The sequence below is a fragment of the Marmota monax genome, unplaced genomic scaffold (genome assembly GCF_021218885.2).
Source record: "Marmota monax isolate L192 unplaced genomic scaffold, Marmota_monax_Labrador192_F-V1.1 WCK01_AAM20220418_F8-fsc00106, whole genome shotgun sequence".
In the NCBI taxonomy this organism is placed as follows: Eukaryota; Metazoa; Chordata; class Mammalia; order Rodentia; family Sciuridae; genus Marmota; species Marmota monax.
Genome location: NW_026695218.1, coordinates 7,705,523 through 7,719,928, shown reverse-complemented (window position 1 = coordinate 7,719,928; position 14,406 = coordinate 7,705,523). Strand labels below are relative to the sequence as shown.

General features: G+C 37.2%; 1 protein-coding gene and 1 pseudogene across 7 annotated transcripts in view; one reads left to right on the top strand and one right to left on the bottom strand.

Annotated features, from left to right (window-relative positions):
- Exoc6b (exocyst complex component 6B) overlaps positions 1 to 14,406 on the bottom strand; it is a 622,696-nt gene that overhangs the window by 535,089 nt on the left and 73,201 nt on the right. The gene's annotated exons all lie outside the window — the stretch shown is intronic.
- LOC124084825 (tRNA (guanine(10)-N2)-methyltransferase homolog) lies at positions 19 to 1,432 on the top strand (annotated as a pseudogene).

The window sequence follows — 14,406 nt, the reverse complement described above, 5'->3', positions numbered from 1 at the left end:
GGAACATGGAAGGGCACAATGGCAAGGCCGGCCACCTTGAACAGGCACCTACTGCTCAATGCTCAGGAGCATCTGCAATCCCACCTACAGAGATAATTCTGGACTTCCAGGCAAAAACATCACTTAGAGAACACTAGAGAGGAACCCGAGACAAGGAGGGAGATAAAATCTTTGCTTTAGCTTTTTGGAGGTCAGTTTGTCAGGCAACTTAGGGGATTTTTAGTATGCCCTCTGAAGATACTACAAGACACTTAATAAATTGGACAGTGGGTGCCAAGTCTATATTTGAACTATGGGGTCACAGAAGATCTCCTGAAGAGGTGTACAGTTCTCTTAAAAATTACCCTGAGGAGATAGTTCCATTTCTGCATTCAGACTCTACATATAAAATAAAGATTCACACATTTAATAAAACGTTGACACAAGAAGAAAAAAATCAAACGAATAGACCCCCTTAAATTTCTGCCATTTAAAGGAAAAGTGAACTTAAAGAAACCACAACACATATTCTCTATTTTGGAGGCTTATGGTTTGGACCTAACCGCATCTCTGAGAATCCATATATTAGATGAACAGAGAGAGCTAATTGAGTCACACAGTGTTAAAAAGAGACACTTTACTAGAAATACAAATATGGATGAAGGTTTACCACTCATCATGGCAAACCATGAAAAAGTGATAGAAAATGATTCTGTTTTCAATCCATTTGATGGAACAGGTGGCCTCCTGATAGCTTCTGCTCATTTTAGTGCATATATATGTATATATGAGACAGACATAGACTACAATATAGTTCATGGGTTCAGAAAGGCTAATAGGAAAAATCAGAACTGGAGAGGACCACATGAAAATAATAGAGCAAATTTTCATCAGAAGTATTCCCTGTACGTCCTGGTTTCAGATGTATCTAAACCTTCCTGCAGGAAGGAAACACATTTTGATGCTATTATCACTGATCCTCCACATGGTATCAGAGAATCTACAAAAACACAGAAAGAAATACCAAAGAGGGTTTTTAAAGAAAAGAAAATAGAAAGTTCAGAAAGCCATGTTCCGGTTTCATTGAGTTATCACCTTAGTGATATGTTTTTTGACCTGTTTAACTTTGAAGCTAGACCATCATATTAGGTGCAAGATTAATCTATTGGTTACCACTGTATATATAGAAGAGCTTGCTGAATAGATGGTATCCTGGCACTCTTGCCTGAAACTCATCAGCAACTATGAGCGGAAGCTTTCCAGTCATACATCAAGGCACTTGATCACAATGAAAAAGGTGAAGAAATTTGAGAACCCAGACCAGTATTCACATCTGCTAAGTGACCATTTTCTGCTGTACAAAGGTCATAATTCCTTCCATGATAACTATTTCAGAATAACAAAAAAAAAAAAAGATCAAGAGAGAAAAGTCCAGCCAAAAGTGAAATTTTAAGATTTTGACAATGAAGAAATATTAAATATTTGAAAAAAAAAGACAATTGGAGGTGAAGTTTCCTGTATAATCAAAAAAACATGTACTATTTTTTTATATTAAAAAAACCTAAGAAATAAATTAAGCAATTTAAAAATTGTCTTTGCTTTTTTTTGGCTATTTTGTCATATGTTATAAGGTCTTCTGAACTTTATTTGACTTGCTGTATTTGTATTTTCAAGTACTAATGGAGATCAACTCAACGTTTTTTTGTTTTTTTTTTTTACAATTAATTTACAAAACAAAATACTATTATTGACATATCTGCCAGATGCATTATAGGCAATTAATAGTGGTTAAGATTTATTCATTTGGTAAATTGTTTAGTTTGTTTTTTAATTGTAACTGATTTACATTGCTACCAATAAACTTTACTAAGAATTTCTTTTACAAAATATATTTAACAGTATTCATCACAGAATCCTCATCATAAAATGAAAGGACTAAATTACAACTCCCCTGTCCCCTTCTTTCTCAATTTAACTAGTTTAGAAAAGCGCAATTTTGGTAAACCCAATTATCCAATAACTACTCCATGACTAGACCCAAGAAACTGAACAATGCTGAAGAAAAATCACAGAGCTGTGCTGACTAGACTCAGTAAAGCTATAAAGCTACAAATCTAAATTAGACACTTAATAATACTAGAAAATCCTACTTACTACAGGCTGAGTCTGCCTTATACAAAATGCTTATCCAAAATGAGATCAGTAGGGTTTCAGATTTCACTTTTTTAAAAAAAAGTTTTAGAACATTTGCATATGCATTATGAAGTAATGGAGAAGGGACTCAAATCTAAATATAACATTCATTAATGTTTCAAATACACTTTATACACCAAGGTTGAAAGTAATTTTACACAATATTTTTATTGTATCAGTGTTTTTGTTTTTGTCTTGTTTTATTTTTTTGTGGTGCTTGGGATTAAACCCAGGGCTTTGGGCATGCAAGGAAAGCATTCTACCAACTGAGCTATATCCCCAGCCCTGTACCAATGTTTTGACTTCAATTAGTCACATTAGGACAGGAATGGAACTTTCTACTTGTGACATCTGTCACGTGCACACTCATAAAGTTTTGAATATGGGAGCATTTAAAATTTGGGATTTTCGGATTAGGGATGCTCAACCTCTACAACTATTACCACCACCACCCCACCACCACCAATTCACTTTGTATCTAAGTGTGGGAACCTTAATTTCTCCTTTCCTCAAATGTTTGCCCCTTAACTCTCAGTTACTGACCTTATTTCATACTTTAAAGAAAAAAAAAAACAGACATAATGAAATAACTCCTCCTCCCCGCTGAAAATCAACCAGCCTACTTACATCAGTACCACTTACTATGTCCACCCTCCCACAGCAATGGAAGCCATCCATGTTCCAAGCTCTTGCCTGCAGTTGACCTTTCTCATTGTCTCAAGGACATCACTCCTGCAGTAATCCCCTTTATCCTTCCTCTGCATCCTATCTTTCTCCCCTTCTGCTAGATCATTCTCATTTGTATATAAACGAATTCTTAAAACCTGCCCCACCCATCCCCCTCCAGTTACCATCTCCTTTTTCTGCTGCCCTTCCAGGTAAGTCTTTCTCCTCTCCTCACCCCCTCACTTTTTACCTTCCTAGACTTATTCCTTGTACTCCACCTACTAGCAGCATTGGCTAGGGTTTGATATTCTCTTCTTTAAACAGTCCCTTCTGTAGACGTCAATGATACCACAGTAACTTGTTATTCCACCTTTCACTGACACTCCCTCTCAATCTCCCTCTTAGCTCCTCTGCCACTATTACATTTCTAAATATTCCTAAAATCACTTCTCTTCTCTATGCTCTCTCATGCAGTCTCATAGCTTTAAATACCATCTATATTATATAGTGCTGACTTCCTAATCTATACCTACAGTTCAGAGCACTTCCCTGGGCACTAGACTCAAATGTCCAGCTTCTACTTACTAACTCCAACTGAACTTTTAAAACCCATCACAAATCTAACACAGGAAAAAAAAAATTATTACCAACCTATTTCCACTTCCAAACCTGTTCCTCCTCCAAACTACCCAACTACTCCATCACAACTAATAGCACTATCTAGTTGCCCAAGTCAAATATTCAGTAGTCACGTCAAACCCATCTCGTCCCATCCTCACCCCCATGCACTCCACTGATAAGCGTGACAATTCAACTTCTAAAACGTATCTTAAAATTGACCAAATCCCACCATTTCTTTCAAAACCCAAGTTCCCATCAATAACATGACCACCTCAGACCAATCTAGTAGTCTAATAGTCTCCATTCTGTACTCCCCATCCCCATTATCCTCTGCTTCATTACACACCTTCCACACAACAGTGTGCTGTTATGCTAGTACTGATGTTCCTTCCCTGTATGTCTGAATAATCTCCTCCTCATCATCCATCATTTATTGTCTATCTCTCTCTCCAACCCACTCCAATAAAGGAAAGAACTCTACATCCAGAACAGTGCCCAACAGGTAGCAGTCAATAAGTAAATATTCACTGACTAAAGATGACTAACACTATCTCTAAGACTTTTTTGATCTCTGAAGTTTCTTCAACACATATACATTCTCACTGCCAACATTTTTGGATCCTGTTATCATTGGTGGGTGCCAGATCACCACCCTGGATCCTGTGGATAGCATGCTCTCCTCAACACAGCAGTGTTGAGAGCCACAGCCAAAGGGGCCCCAGCAAACTTCCAGCTGATTGGTTCACAGCAGCCCCAGCAAACTTCCAGCTGATTGGCTCACCGTGGCCCCAGCAAACTTCCAGCTGCCAGCTGATTGCCTCCTCTGTGGTGATGCTCATTGGGCTGTTTCCTCGCCCTTTCAGACCACAGAGCTGCTCATTGGGGGACTCTTTTGGCTCGGCCCACACGACCCAGCCAATCGGGAGGAGTGGGGGGTTGAGAGGCTTGCTGGAAGCCCTTGTGCCAGTTGGGCTCTGAGGGAATTCCTGAAGAGCTTGTGTGGTACCGGGTGTGTTCCAAAAATAAAGTTAGTTTCTGCTTGATAAATGGCTGGTGAATTGTGCCCAGCCCGACTGCGGCACAGCAGCTCCACTGCCCAAAACTCAAACTGACACAACATATATGTGCCTGACACTTACTTCAGAAAAGGTGGATCAGTCTGGATTCGCTCCCCTTCTTCCACGATAAAAGGACAGAGTCCAGCAAATTATAAACAATTCCCCATAAGGTTATGCTTGCCAGAAGAAGCCATTTAGAATACACAAACCAGAATTGACTGCTGACATTTCAACAAATCTCAATTAACTTTAATTTTTCCCCTTTCAAAGGAAAAGAAAACGCAATACCTAAAGATATCCATGTTCCTTGCCATTTGGAGAAACCATGGAAAATTCCTCAATCTAAATGACATAAGCTGACATACTCAATATTAAACAACCTCTTGGTTTCAAATTCAGTACATTCTACCTCAACAATACATCTCAGGTAGCAAATCTAGCTCTTTCTACCAGGGAGAACTTTTCCCTGTTTCCCTCCAAAGATCTACATTAACATCACAAAGGACTACCTTGGAGAGAAAAAAATCCCAAAGTTAAGAAATATAGAACTTATATTAATCAGGCCTCCCTAAACTCCCTGAATTTCCTATTTAAAACAAAACAGAAATCAAAAATTAAAGAAAGGAAATTTGAGTTTTAGCTGCTCAAATATGGCTTTAGCCTCAGTACTGTAATTAGCTTTGAGTCTGGCCAGTTCAGTTAAACTCTGACCCTCAGCTTTCTCTTCAACAGAATAGGAAGCAATCAATTACAAATTCTCTGAAGTACTAACTTAGCTCTAAATTTCTGCAATTCACCTCCACCTTCAAAATCAGTCAATAATGCAAAGATCATACATTTTTCAGAATATTAATATTTTTCAGAATAAAAAGGTGGTATTTCAAACAAGTTAATGAATTTTCTGTCTCCTTATCAGTAACTCCTACTTCTTTCTCCTATTCAGAATCTTTATAATTGTCTCGAACCAATGCTGAATAACATGAAAAGCTGACATGGAATTTTAAGAATTTAAAAAAAAAAAAAGCTGAAATAATGGGAGAGGGAGGAAGGAAAGTAAGGAGATAGTACTGGGAATTGAAATGGAGAAAACTATGTTACATGCATTTACGAATATGTCAAAAGGAACCCTACTATTATGAATAACTACAATGCACTAAAAATAAAAATAAATTTTAAAAATCATTTTTAAGTTCAAATAAAATCTAAGAGCACATATGTAAAATAGGGAATGTGGACTATATTTAGCAGACTTGCTTTGTTCATAGGTATGCCTAGGAAATCTAAGATTCACAGAGAGATCTTAAAAGATTTGTGTGTGTGTGTGTGTGTGTGCGTGCGTGCACGCACACATGTGTTTTTTAAGGAAAAAGGATCCATAGTTTCCATATGGTTATCGAACAGGTTAAACAGCAAGAATTTAGGGGCTGGGGTTGTGGCTCAGTGGTAGAGTGCTCACCTAGCACATGTGAAGCCCTGGGTTTGATCCTCAGCACCACATAAAAATAAATAAATAAAATAAAGGTACTGTGTCCAACTACAACTAAAAAATAATTTTTTAAAAAAAAAGCAAGGATTTAAAGGTTTTATTTCAAAATGTCTACCACAGGGCAAGGCAACTGTGGGCTGACCACAACCTTTGAATCAGCTTTTCACTTTGAATCAGCATTTCAGGCATATCTATCAGCATAATTCATTGTTAATCAACATATTTATCAGACATAAAAGGCAAAAGTAAATAAACAAATCATTTGGGAAAGATCAGAGCTCAACTAAAATTAACCTAATATTGGTAGTCAACATTATACTTGAACAAAATGTAGCACCTTTCCCCCCCAAACAAATGAAAAAGTAGAGAAAGACTGCCATCTAGTGGTGGCCTATTTCAAACATTCCTTAAATTTTAAATTTGACTTAGCCAAGTAAAAGGGACTGCTTAAAAATCTAAAAACTATATTCTATAAAACTTGTTGGCCAAAGACTTATACCTAATTACTAAATTACTCTAATATAAATTACTCTAATATTTAAATTTTCATTTCTATTGAAAAATAAAAAAGGATCTTTAAAATGAAGTCTTATGCTTCTGACATGTCCAGGTAGGCCGCAAATAAGCCTATAGGATGAACTACACCACTGGTTTAAGTATTTCTGACAGACAATCCCAAGAATATTCTAGAACTTAGTAAAAAGGTAAACAAGAAGAAATACTAGGAAACTAACAATAACTTTTTATAGCCCAAATTTTGCCTCTACTAAATAAACACTAGCCTGTGGGATCTAATTTCCAAACCCCCTTCCCAACAGGTTTAGGTGGGGAAAAGCAAAATATTTATCCTAGTGTCCATATCTGATGCCCACTTCTAAAAATCGTAGTGGGCTCTATCCCTCTCCCACCTAGATTTCATGTACATATTAAGACAGAGATTTAACTTTTAAATGGCATTTGAGGAACTGATTCAGCAAATATTTACTCTTGTCTTATACTAAACCATTACAGAATTATATAACTTGCTAGAACTTATATCAGCTCAACTCTGCTTGTCAAAGGTAGGGGATTATGTTATAAGCATTATGCTTATAAATTCTATGCATCTTATAAATTAGGCATTATTCCCATTTTACAAACAAGTAACCTGAAACTCAAGAAGATAAATTAACTTGCCAATTCACACAATTAGAAAGCTTCCTCTCATCAGTCCAGGGGCTGAGGATATAGCTCAGAGGTAAAGCAATTGCCTAGCATGCATGAGTCCCTAAGAGAAGAGAGAAGAAGTCTAATATATTAGTCTGTCTCCTGCTAGAGCAAGGAAAGCAAGCACAAGAGCCCCCAACACGCTCAGAGTTCAAAGAGGTCTTAGAGTCTAAGAGTATAAAGTTCTCATTGTACACTCAAGGAAACTGAGGCCAAGAAAAGTTAAATGCCTTAATCAAAATTAAGACTGCTTGTTACTGATACAGCTGGGCTTGACTCCCAAAGAAAACAAAATTAGAAAAGGCTAATGCAATATGAAGCCCAACACAAAGCTAAGTGGTTTAAAAGAGACAGAGACAAACTTCTACTTCAAGATGAGTCAGTTGCTGCCTATTAGCTGTACCTATAATACAACAGCTATTGCCTTCTTGTTGTTGGAAGAGTCTCAATTCATTTTGGTACTTACCCTTCCCATCCCAGCACAAGAAGTAAATGATAATTCCTGGGTAAATTAATCATGGTGATTCCATTCCCCTTTTAATGACCAGTTAATATAAGGTATGTCACATAACTCTCACCAATGAATGGTAAAGGGAAATCTGTTAGTAAAGGTCAAGATTGTTTGTTTCATGAAGGATGCAGAAAAAGAAATTCCTCTTCCTACTTTGGACATTATCCTTTGAAAGTATAATAATTGGAAATGCAGCATCCAGCCTGAGATGAGAGGAGATATCCCAATAATCTGAGGACATCGAAGGGGAAAGATGGAAAACACTTTGGTCCTTGACAGAGTCCTATCTTCAGATTTCATACCATGTGACAATAAATTTCCTGTTGTTAAAGCTACTTTCCCTTTGCGTCCTGCTACTTGCAAAGGAAAGTATCCTGAATGATAGTCTTTAAAGGTAACAGGCAAATCAAAGATCTACACATTGCTAAGGAATCTGTGACTCAAACCAAGACTATTCTTCCCTCTTCCAATTTAGTTCAGAGTAATCAGTGTTTACCCTGCAAATCTCAGCTCACATCTTCTGGGAAACCCTCCCTTAATCTCCAAGATTGTGGTCTTCTGGGAAACCCTCCCTTAATCTCCAAGATTCTGGTATGCACTTCCTACTAGTGATTACCATCCTCACGGAATTTATTAAACTGTATTTTATTGCCTATTGATTTATCAATCTCCATTCTAGATTGTTAATCTCCTCTTGGGTAAAGACTGTCTTACCCATTTTATCTACAGTTTAAGACAGAGGGCTCTCCAGGTATGCTGAAGATGGACAAAGAGAAGGATAGGAAACTAATCGATGGGGTTTTCTGATTATTTCAAAGGTGGATGGAACAAGTATCAGAAAACCCAAAGCATATCTGTTGAGATATTTTCAGAACCTGAGAGAACTTCAAGACACCAAGAACTGAACATTTTGTTTTTTGGTTTTGATTAATCCAAGAAAAAATTCCAGAATTTATTCTGGCCTTTTCTTTTCCATATATATGCTTTTTAACTTCTGTCATGGTTTTAGTCCTCAAACATTTTCTTCTCATTAAGCTCCATAAAAGCATCATTAGTATTTCTGTTTATTCCAAAAGTTAAAAATAAAGTGGAAAACAGATTTGAGCATGATGTTGAAAGAGAAACTGCAGGAGGTCAAAAAGAGTTTAAAGTCTCTTCTCCTTACTTCACAGTCTATTGATTTAATTCAGACCTTAGTATTATAATCTGGATGCTATGGACGAATAAAGACAAAGTAGACCAATGTACATCATCATCCATAATAGGAGAAGCATATGCAAGTTAAAGAATTCTTAGCCGAATACTAGACCCAAAGATTTTTGTACTGCCACAGGAGATCACATTCAAACCCTTTTTCCACCCTTACAGCTACCAAAGATATCTAACCAGCTTCACCAAGACAGCCCAGGCAACCAAAACAACACTGTGATAGAGATCTCCCCCAAGGCACAAAGAGAACCCCAAGGATGGCTGTTTTCAGAGGCATAAAACAGGGTGGAGCAGTTTCAACTGGCTCTTACCCAAAGGACCTGCTAAAAACCTGGTTTTAGTTAAATACCACAGGAAAATTGGAGAGTTTGTCACAAAACATCAGTCAAATCAACAACAGAAATAAAACAGAAAATAAATGAGTGAAATCAAGAAAACTCCAAATTAAGGACAGAGACTGCCATAACTAAGGTCATAATAATATGCAGAACAATTCATCCCTATCAGTAAGCAAAAGATACAAAGGCAAGACAGACTATGTTAGTGGCTTCATTTTGTCCTTTATACGGATTTGTGTAAAGTACAAAAAGATTTATTCCATCGCATCTTTCTGTGGTGATCATGATTATCAGCAGCCACAAGTTGCTGCCAATTAGAAGGAATAAATGAGTATTTCTATAAACTGGTGATACCCAGCTGAACCTAATCTGGGAAATTGCTAGAAGCAGAGCAGCAATGCATAATATACCTATAAATTAGGTACAGCTTCACTGTATAGAATTCGATGTGCCTTGTTTAACTCTTAAATATGCAATGTTGGAGCTAAATGAAACTACCATTATACTGCACATCTACCATAATCATGTGAGCCTCATTCTAGGGCATGTTGGTAAAATTCTTTAAGATTCTTTATAAAAGATCATAAGAATTTAATTAAACAAATACTCTGAGGCGATATGTAAATATTAAGAGACTGGCTGAAACACTTTAGACTGTCCACATTTAAAATTATTATAGTTCCAATGATGGATCAGAAAGCTATTAATAAAGGAAAACAAATGCATTAGAACACTAGTATGGCAGGAACACTGCATCAAATAGTCCTGATCTGCTTACGCGTGTAGATTTACTTACGCATGTAGTGTGGGCTTAACAAAATAGACGAGCCAAGTTTCCCAAAATCACTGAATGAAACACTGACAAAGGTAAGTGACATCATTTGTAGATATGTATACTGTGTTCACTATATGTGCACATATGCATACAGATATAAACATATATTGTATTATACAGTATATATACTCTACATCACATGCACACACGTACGTCATGAGCACACACACACACACACACTTTTCTAGTTTTCTAAAAAACAAGACCTACAAAAATCACACTAAACTCCTGGCCCAATTTCATCTTTAAGTGGTTGCTTACTAACACCTCATGGCCAAAAGAGACCACGATTTGAAACTCTTCAAGGCTGTAAGCAATAAAGACCCTGAAGGAGGATGAATGAAAAGTATCAGAGTAGTTTCTTTCCATCCTAAAAAGTGACAGAGAAGAAAGTTGGCAAAATAGGATGAAGTGCCACAAACAATACAGAAGACAATGAAAAACCTCTTACTATGAAATACCTAAAATGCAAAATAAGTTTCTGAGTCTATGACTAAGCAGAAAAGAAAGTAAGGAAAATCTCCAGAGGCTAAAACAGGAACTGGAATCAAGATTCTGCTAATTACCTATAAACTCATGCTTCTATAACCAGACAGAGAATAAGAGACAAAGTCTAAGGCTCACAAAAGGTAAGGAGTAATATTAGAGGCTCCAAATTAATAAAGCCATGATATCAAAGGACCACATTATTAGTGAAAGATAAAGCAAAAAACAACTCCCCGAAACACAGCCTACAAGGAATTTTGCTTCTCTGGTAATGGCCCTGGGTGAAGGAAGAAGAAAAACTTGTATGATCATTGGAAACCATTAAGAAGGGAGGCCCATATTCACACTATTAATGTTATTTGTGTGTTCTGAGAAATCTCAAATTAAGAATTTATTTTAAAAGTACTCCAAGTCCCAGTGCCCCCTGAGAGCTGACTGAAAGAAGATAAATTTTCTCTGGAGGAATATACTTTTACCCATACTTCAAATATTTCTCACAAATAATGTATTTTTAAGCTGGGACTTATATATCAACAATCACAAACCATACAAGAAAACAGCAATAAAACAAGAATCAGAAGAAACACAAGTAGCAGAATACAAATCACAAAGGCTTAAAAATTAATATGTGTGAACTAATATGTGTAATTAATGTCCTGCTTTCCAAGACACAAATCCATGTATATTTCCAGCTACCCTTACAAATATTCATTCCTTCTTATCTTGATAGAATATATATCCACCTCAATGTAAGACTAATCCTAGCTCTAAAAAATCTCATGTCTTCTCTACTCAGGAATGCTTTTCCATTGATTCTTTTTTTTTCCCCCCAGGGGGCAAGTGGGTATTATTCTGTACTTCCAAATGTTTATATCTACTGACTTCTGACAAAATAACACAGCCCATTATTTCAAAGGAAAAAGGAGGTACTAGGACATCATTACGCTAGGTATATGTAAGACTGCACATATGGTGTGCAATTCACAATAGCTAAACTGTGGAGCCAAACTAGATGCCCTTCAGTGGATGAATGGATAAAAAAATGTGACATATATACACAATGGAATTTTACTCAGCAATAAAAGAGAATAGTGGCACTTGCAGGTAAATGGATGGCACTGGATAAGATAATGCTAGGTGAAGTTAGCCGATTCCAAAAAAACAAATGCCAATTGTTTTCTCTGATGTAAGAAGGCTGACTCTTAGTGAGACAGGGAGGGGGAGCATGGGAGGAATAGATGAATTCTAGATAGGGCAGAGGGGTGGGAGGGAAAGGGAGGGGGCAGGGGATTAGCAAGGATGGTGGAATGTGATGGACATCATTATCCAAAGTACAAGAATGAAGAATCAGTGAACCTATTCTTACCAGACAATAAGAAGCCTACTAATTGTGAAATCCAACATTCACTTTTCAGTTCATCATTTGCTTTGACTCTTTTTCAGGTGTCAAGGCTAACTATTCCTCTTCCTAAAATCCTCCATTATATTTCTCCCCCTTCCCAGTCTCCTTCAATAATTCTTCTTTCTGCCTTTCAATACCTGCTTGGCTTATATTTCCTCTCACTGTAATCTCCCTCACAGGTCTCATCAATATCTCAGTTTTCACTATTAAATATCTGTAGTTTCCAAATCAATAGCATCAAGGCATATCATTGTCGAATCCTATAAGCCTGAATACCCAACCACTCATCATCCTCAAAAACATCTCAACTATACACATCAAAAATTGAATTCATGAGCTGGGGTTGGGGCTCGCCAGTAGAGCACTCGTCTCGCACGTGCGGGACCCTGGGTTCTATCCTCAACATCACGCAAAAAATAAAAGAGTGAAATAAAGGTATTGTGTCCAACTATAAAATAAATATTTTAAAAATTTTTTAAAAATTGAATTCATAAGCCAGAGGTGGCAGTAGCACAACTAAAATCCCAGCAACTCAGGAGGCTGAGGCAGAAGGATAGTAATTTTGAGGTTAGCCTGGGCAACCTCACAAGCTCCTGTCTCAAAATTTTAAAGGTTTTTTAAAAGGGAAGGACTGGGAATTTATCTCAGTGATAGAGCACTCCTGGGTTCAATCCTCAGTACCACAAAAAATTTTTTAGATTCATTAACTTTCTTCCCAAACCTAAGCTTCCCTCCTATATTCACAAATTCAATTAAAGATACCCCTAATCACCCAGGTGCTTGAACTAGAAATATATAAGTCAACCCTAACCCTCAAACGACCTCACACCTACCATCAGCTAATCAATCACTAAAACCTACCAATTCCAATTCCATAATGTCACTTCTATGCTTTCTCCCTCCCTGCCCTACCCTGGCACCGCCTCAATTCTTGCCCTCATTTTCTCTCTTTCACGCAACTGTTTTCACTCTCCTCTAATTTCCTTAACAACTCCTCTTCACACTTCTTTGATAGCTATCTTTTCTAAATGAGACCTGGTCATGAAAATCAATCCCCACCCTCATTCTGTCCTGCCTCAGGATCAATTTCCAAAGTTGAAGCACAGTATATAAAACCCCCTCTTGTCCAGCTTTTCCTGTGAATACTCCCCATGTTCACTGCAGGTATAGTCCAGATTCCCTCTGCCTAGAAATCTCTCTATTATCAGTCATCTGACAAATTCCCACTCATCCTTGAAGATTTCGCTCAAAACAACACTGCTGTGAAACCTCCCTTTTTAACACAACTACTACAGCCTGGTATAGACTCCTTACCAACACGATCAAACCTAAGAAACTGTCATTAAAAGCCCAAATGAAAACCTTAAAAATGAGGACTTTAAGCTTTTACTCTATGGCGGCAAACACACTAAACAAGATTGTGAATCCACTCTTTGAAGATTCAAACTGAAGGCTACACTTCTCCTATTTACTGACATGCCGTATTAGGCATCTTTTCCCAAAAGTGGCCAATAAAAATCTGTTGCTGCATATAAGAGCCTTGTTTTGTAAGTGATATATTTAAAAATCTATTTTTAAAAAAACAAAATGTGTCAAAGGACCCAGCCCCATCCTTCCATGATCAGGAGCAGTACAGAATAGGCTATAGGACAGGAGCTATCCTTAACAGCCCTGCTATCATCTTTGGCCCTCACTTTGACAATGTACAAATCTGAACTGGCCTTGACCCAACGAAACCATGCGTAGTTTGAAGCAAATTGCACCAAAAAATACTATCATCCTGCTTTGCCATTAAGTTCTTGAACAAATGCCTACTATTATCCTGAGATGGCATTAGGATAATGGACCCAGAAATGAATGGACACCAATAAGGACATTCACTGGTATAAGGCAGAGTTGATATCCTTTTGCTCTGAAATGTTTATTTGTTCATCTCTTTGAAAGGGTACTACTACACTCAATACTGTAGACAGTAATGGTTTATTTACATGTCTATCTCCCACATAGGTCCAAGAGTTCCTTGAGAGTTTACACCTGGAACAATGCCTGTATCCCACAAAGTAGGCATTAAAAAGTGACAAAAGGGCCTAAAGCAGCGGCCAGAAATGTTTCAACATTTCAACTTTCCCCAAAGACAAATGCTAGAGTTAATAACAAACATTCTAACTAAAAAGTGAACTCAAGTTCTAGCAATGCAAATAATTTGTACTTCAGCTAACATGCTAAACAAAAAAAGGAGGAGTCAGAGGAAGAAAAGGAGGAACTTAAAAGGTTCAAAGAAATTTATTGTAGGAGAAAAATAGAATCTGGGAATAATTTGTTATTTCCCCAGATCTCTAACCTTCCCTGAAAGCTAGGAGAAGGAAGAATAAACTACAACAAGATCTGGCTCTAGAGGGAACTGATGTTTCTGGCT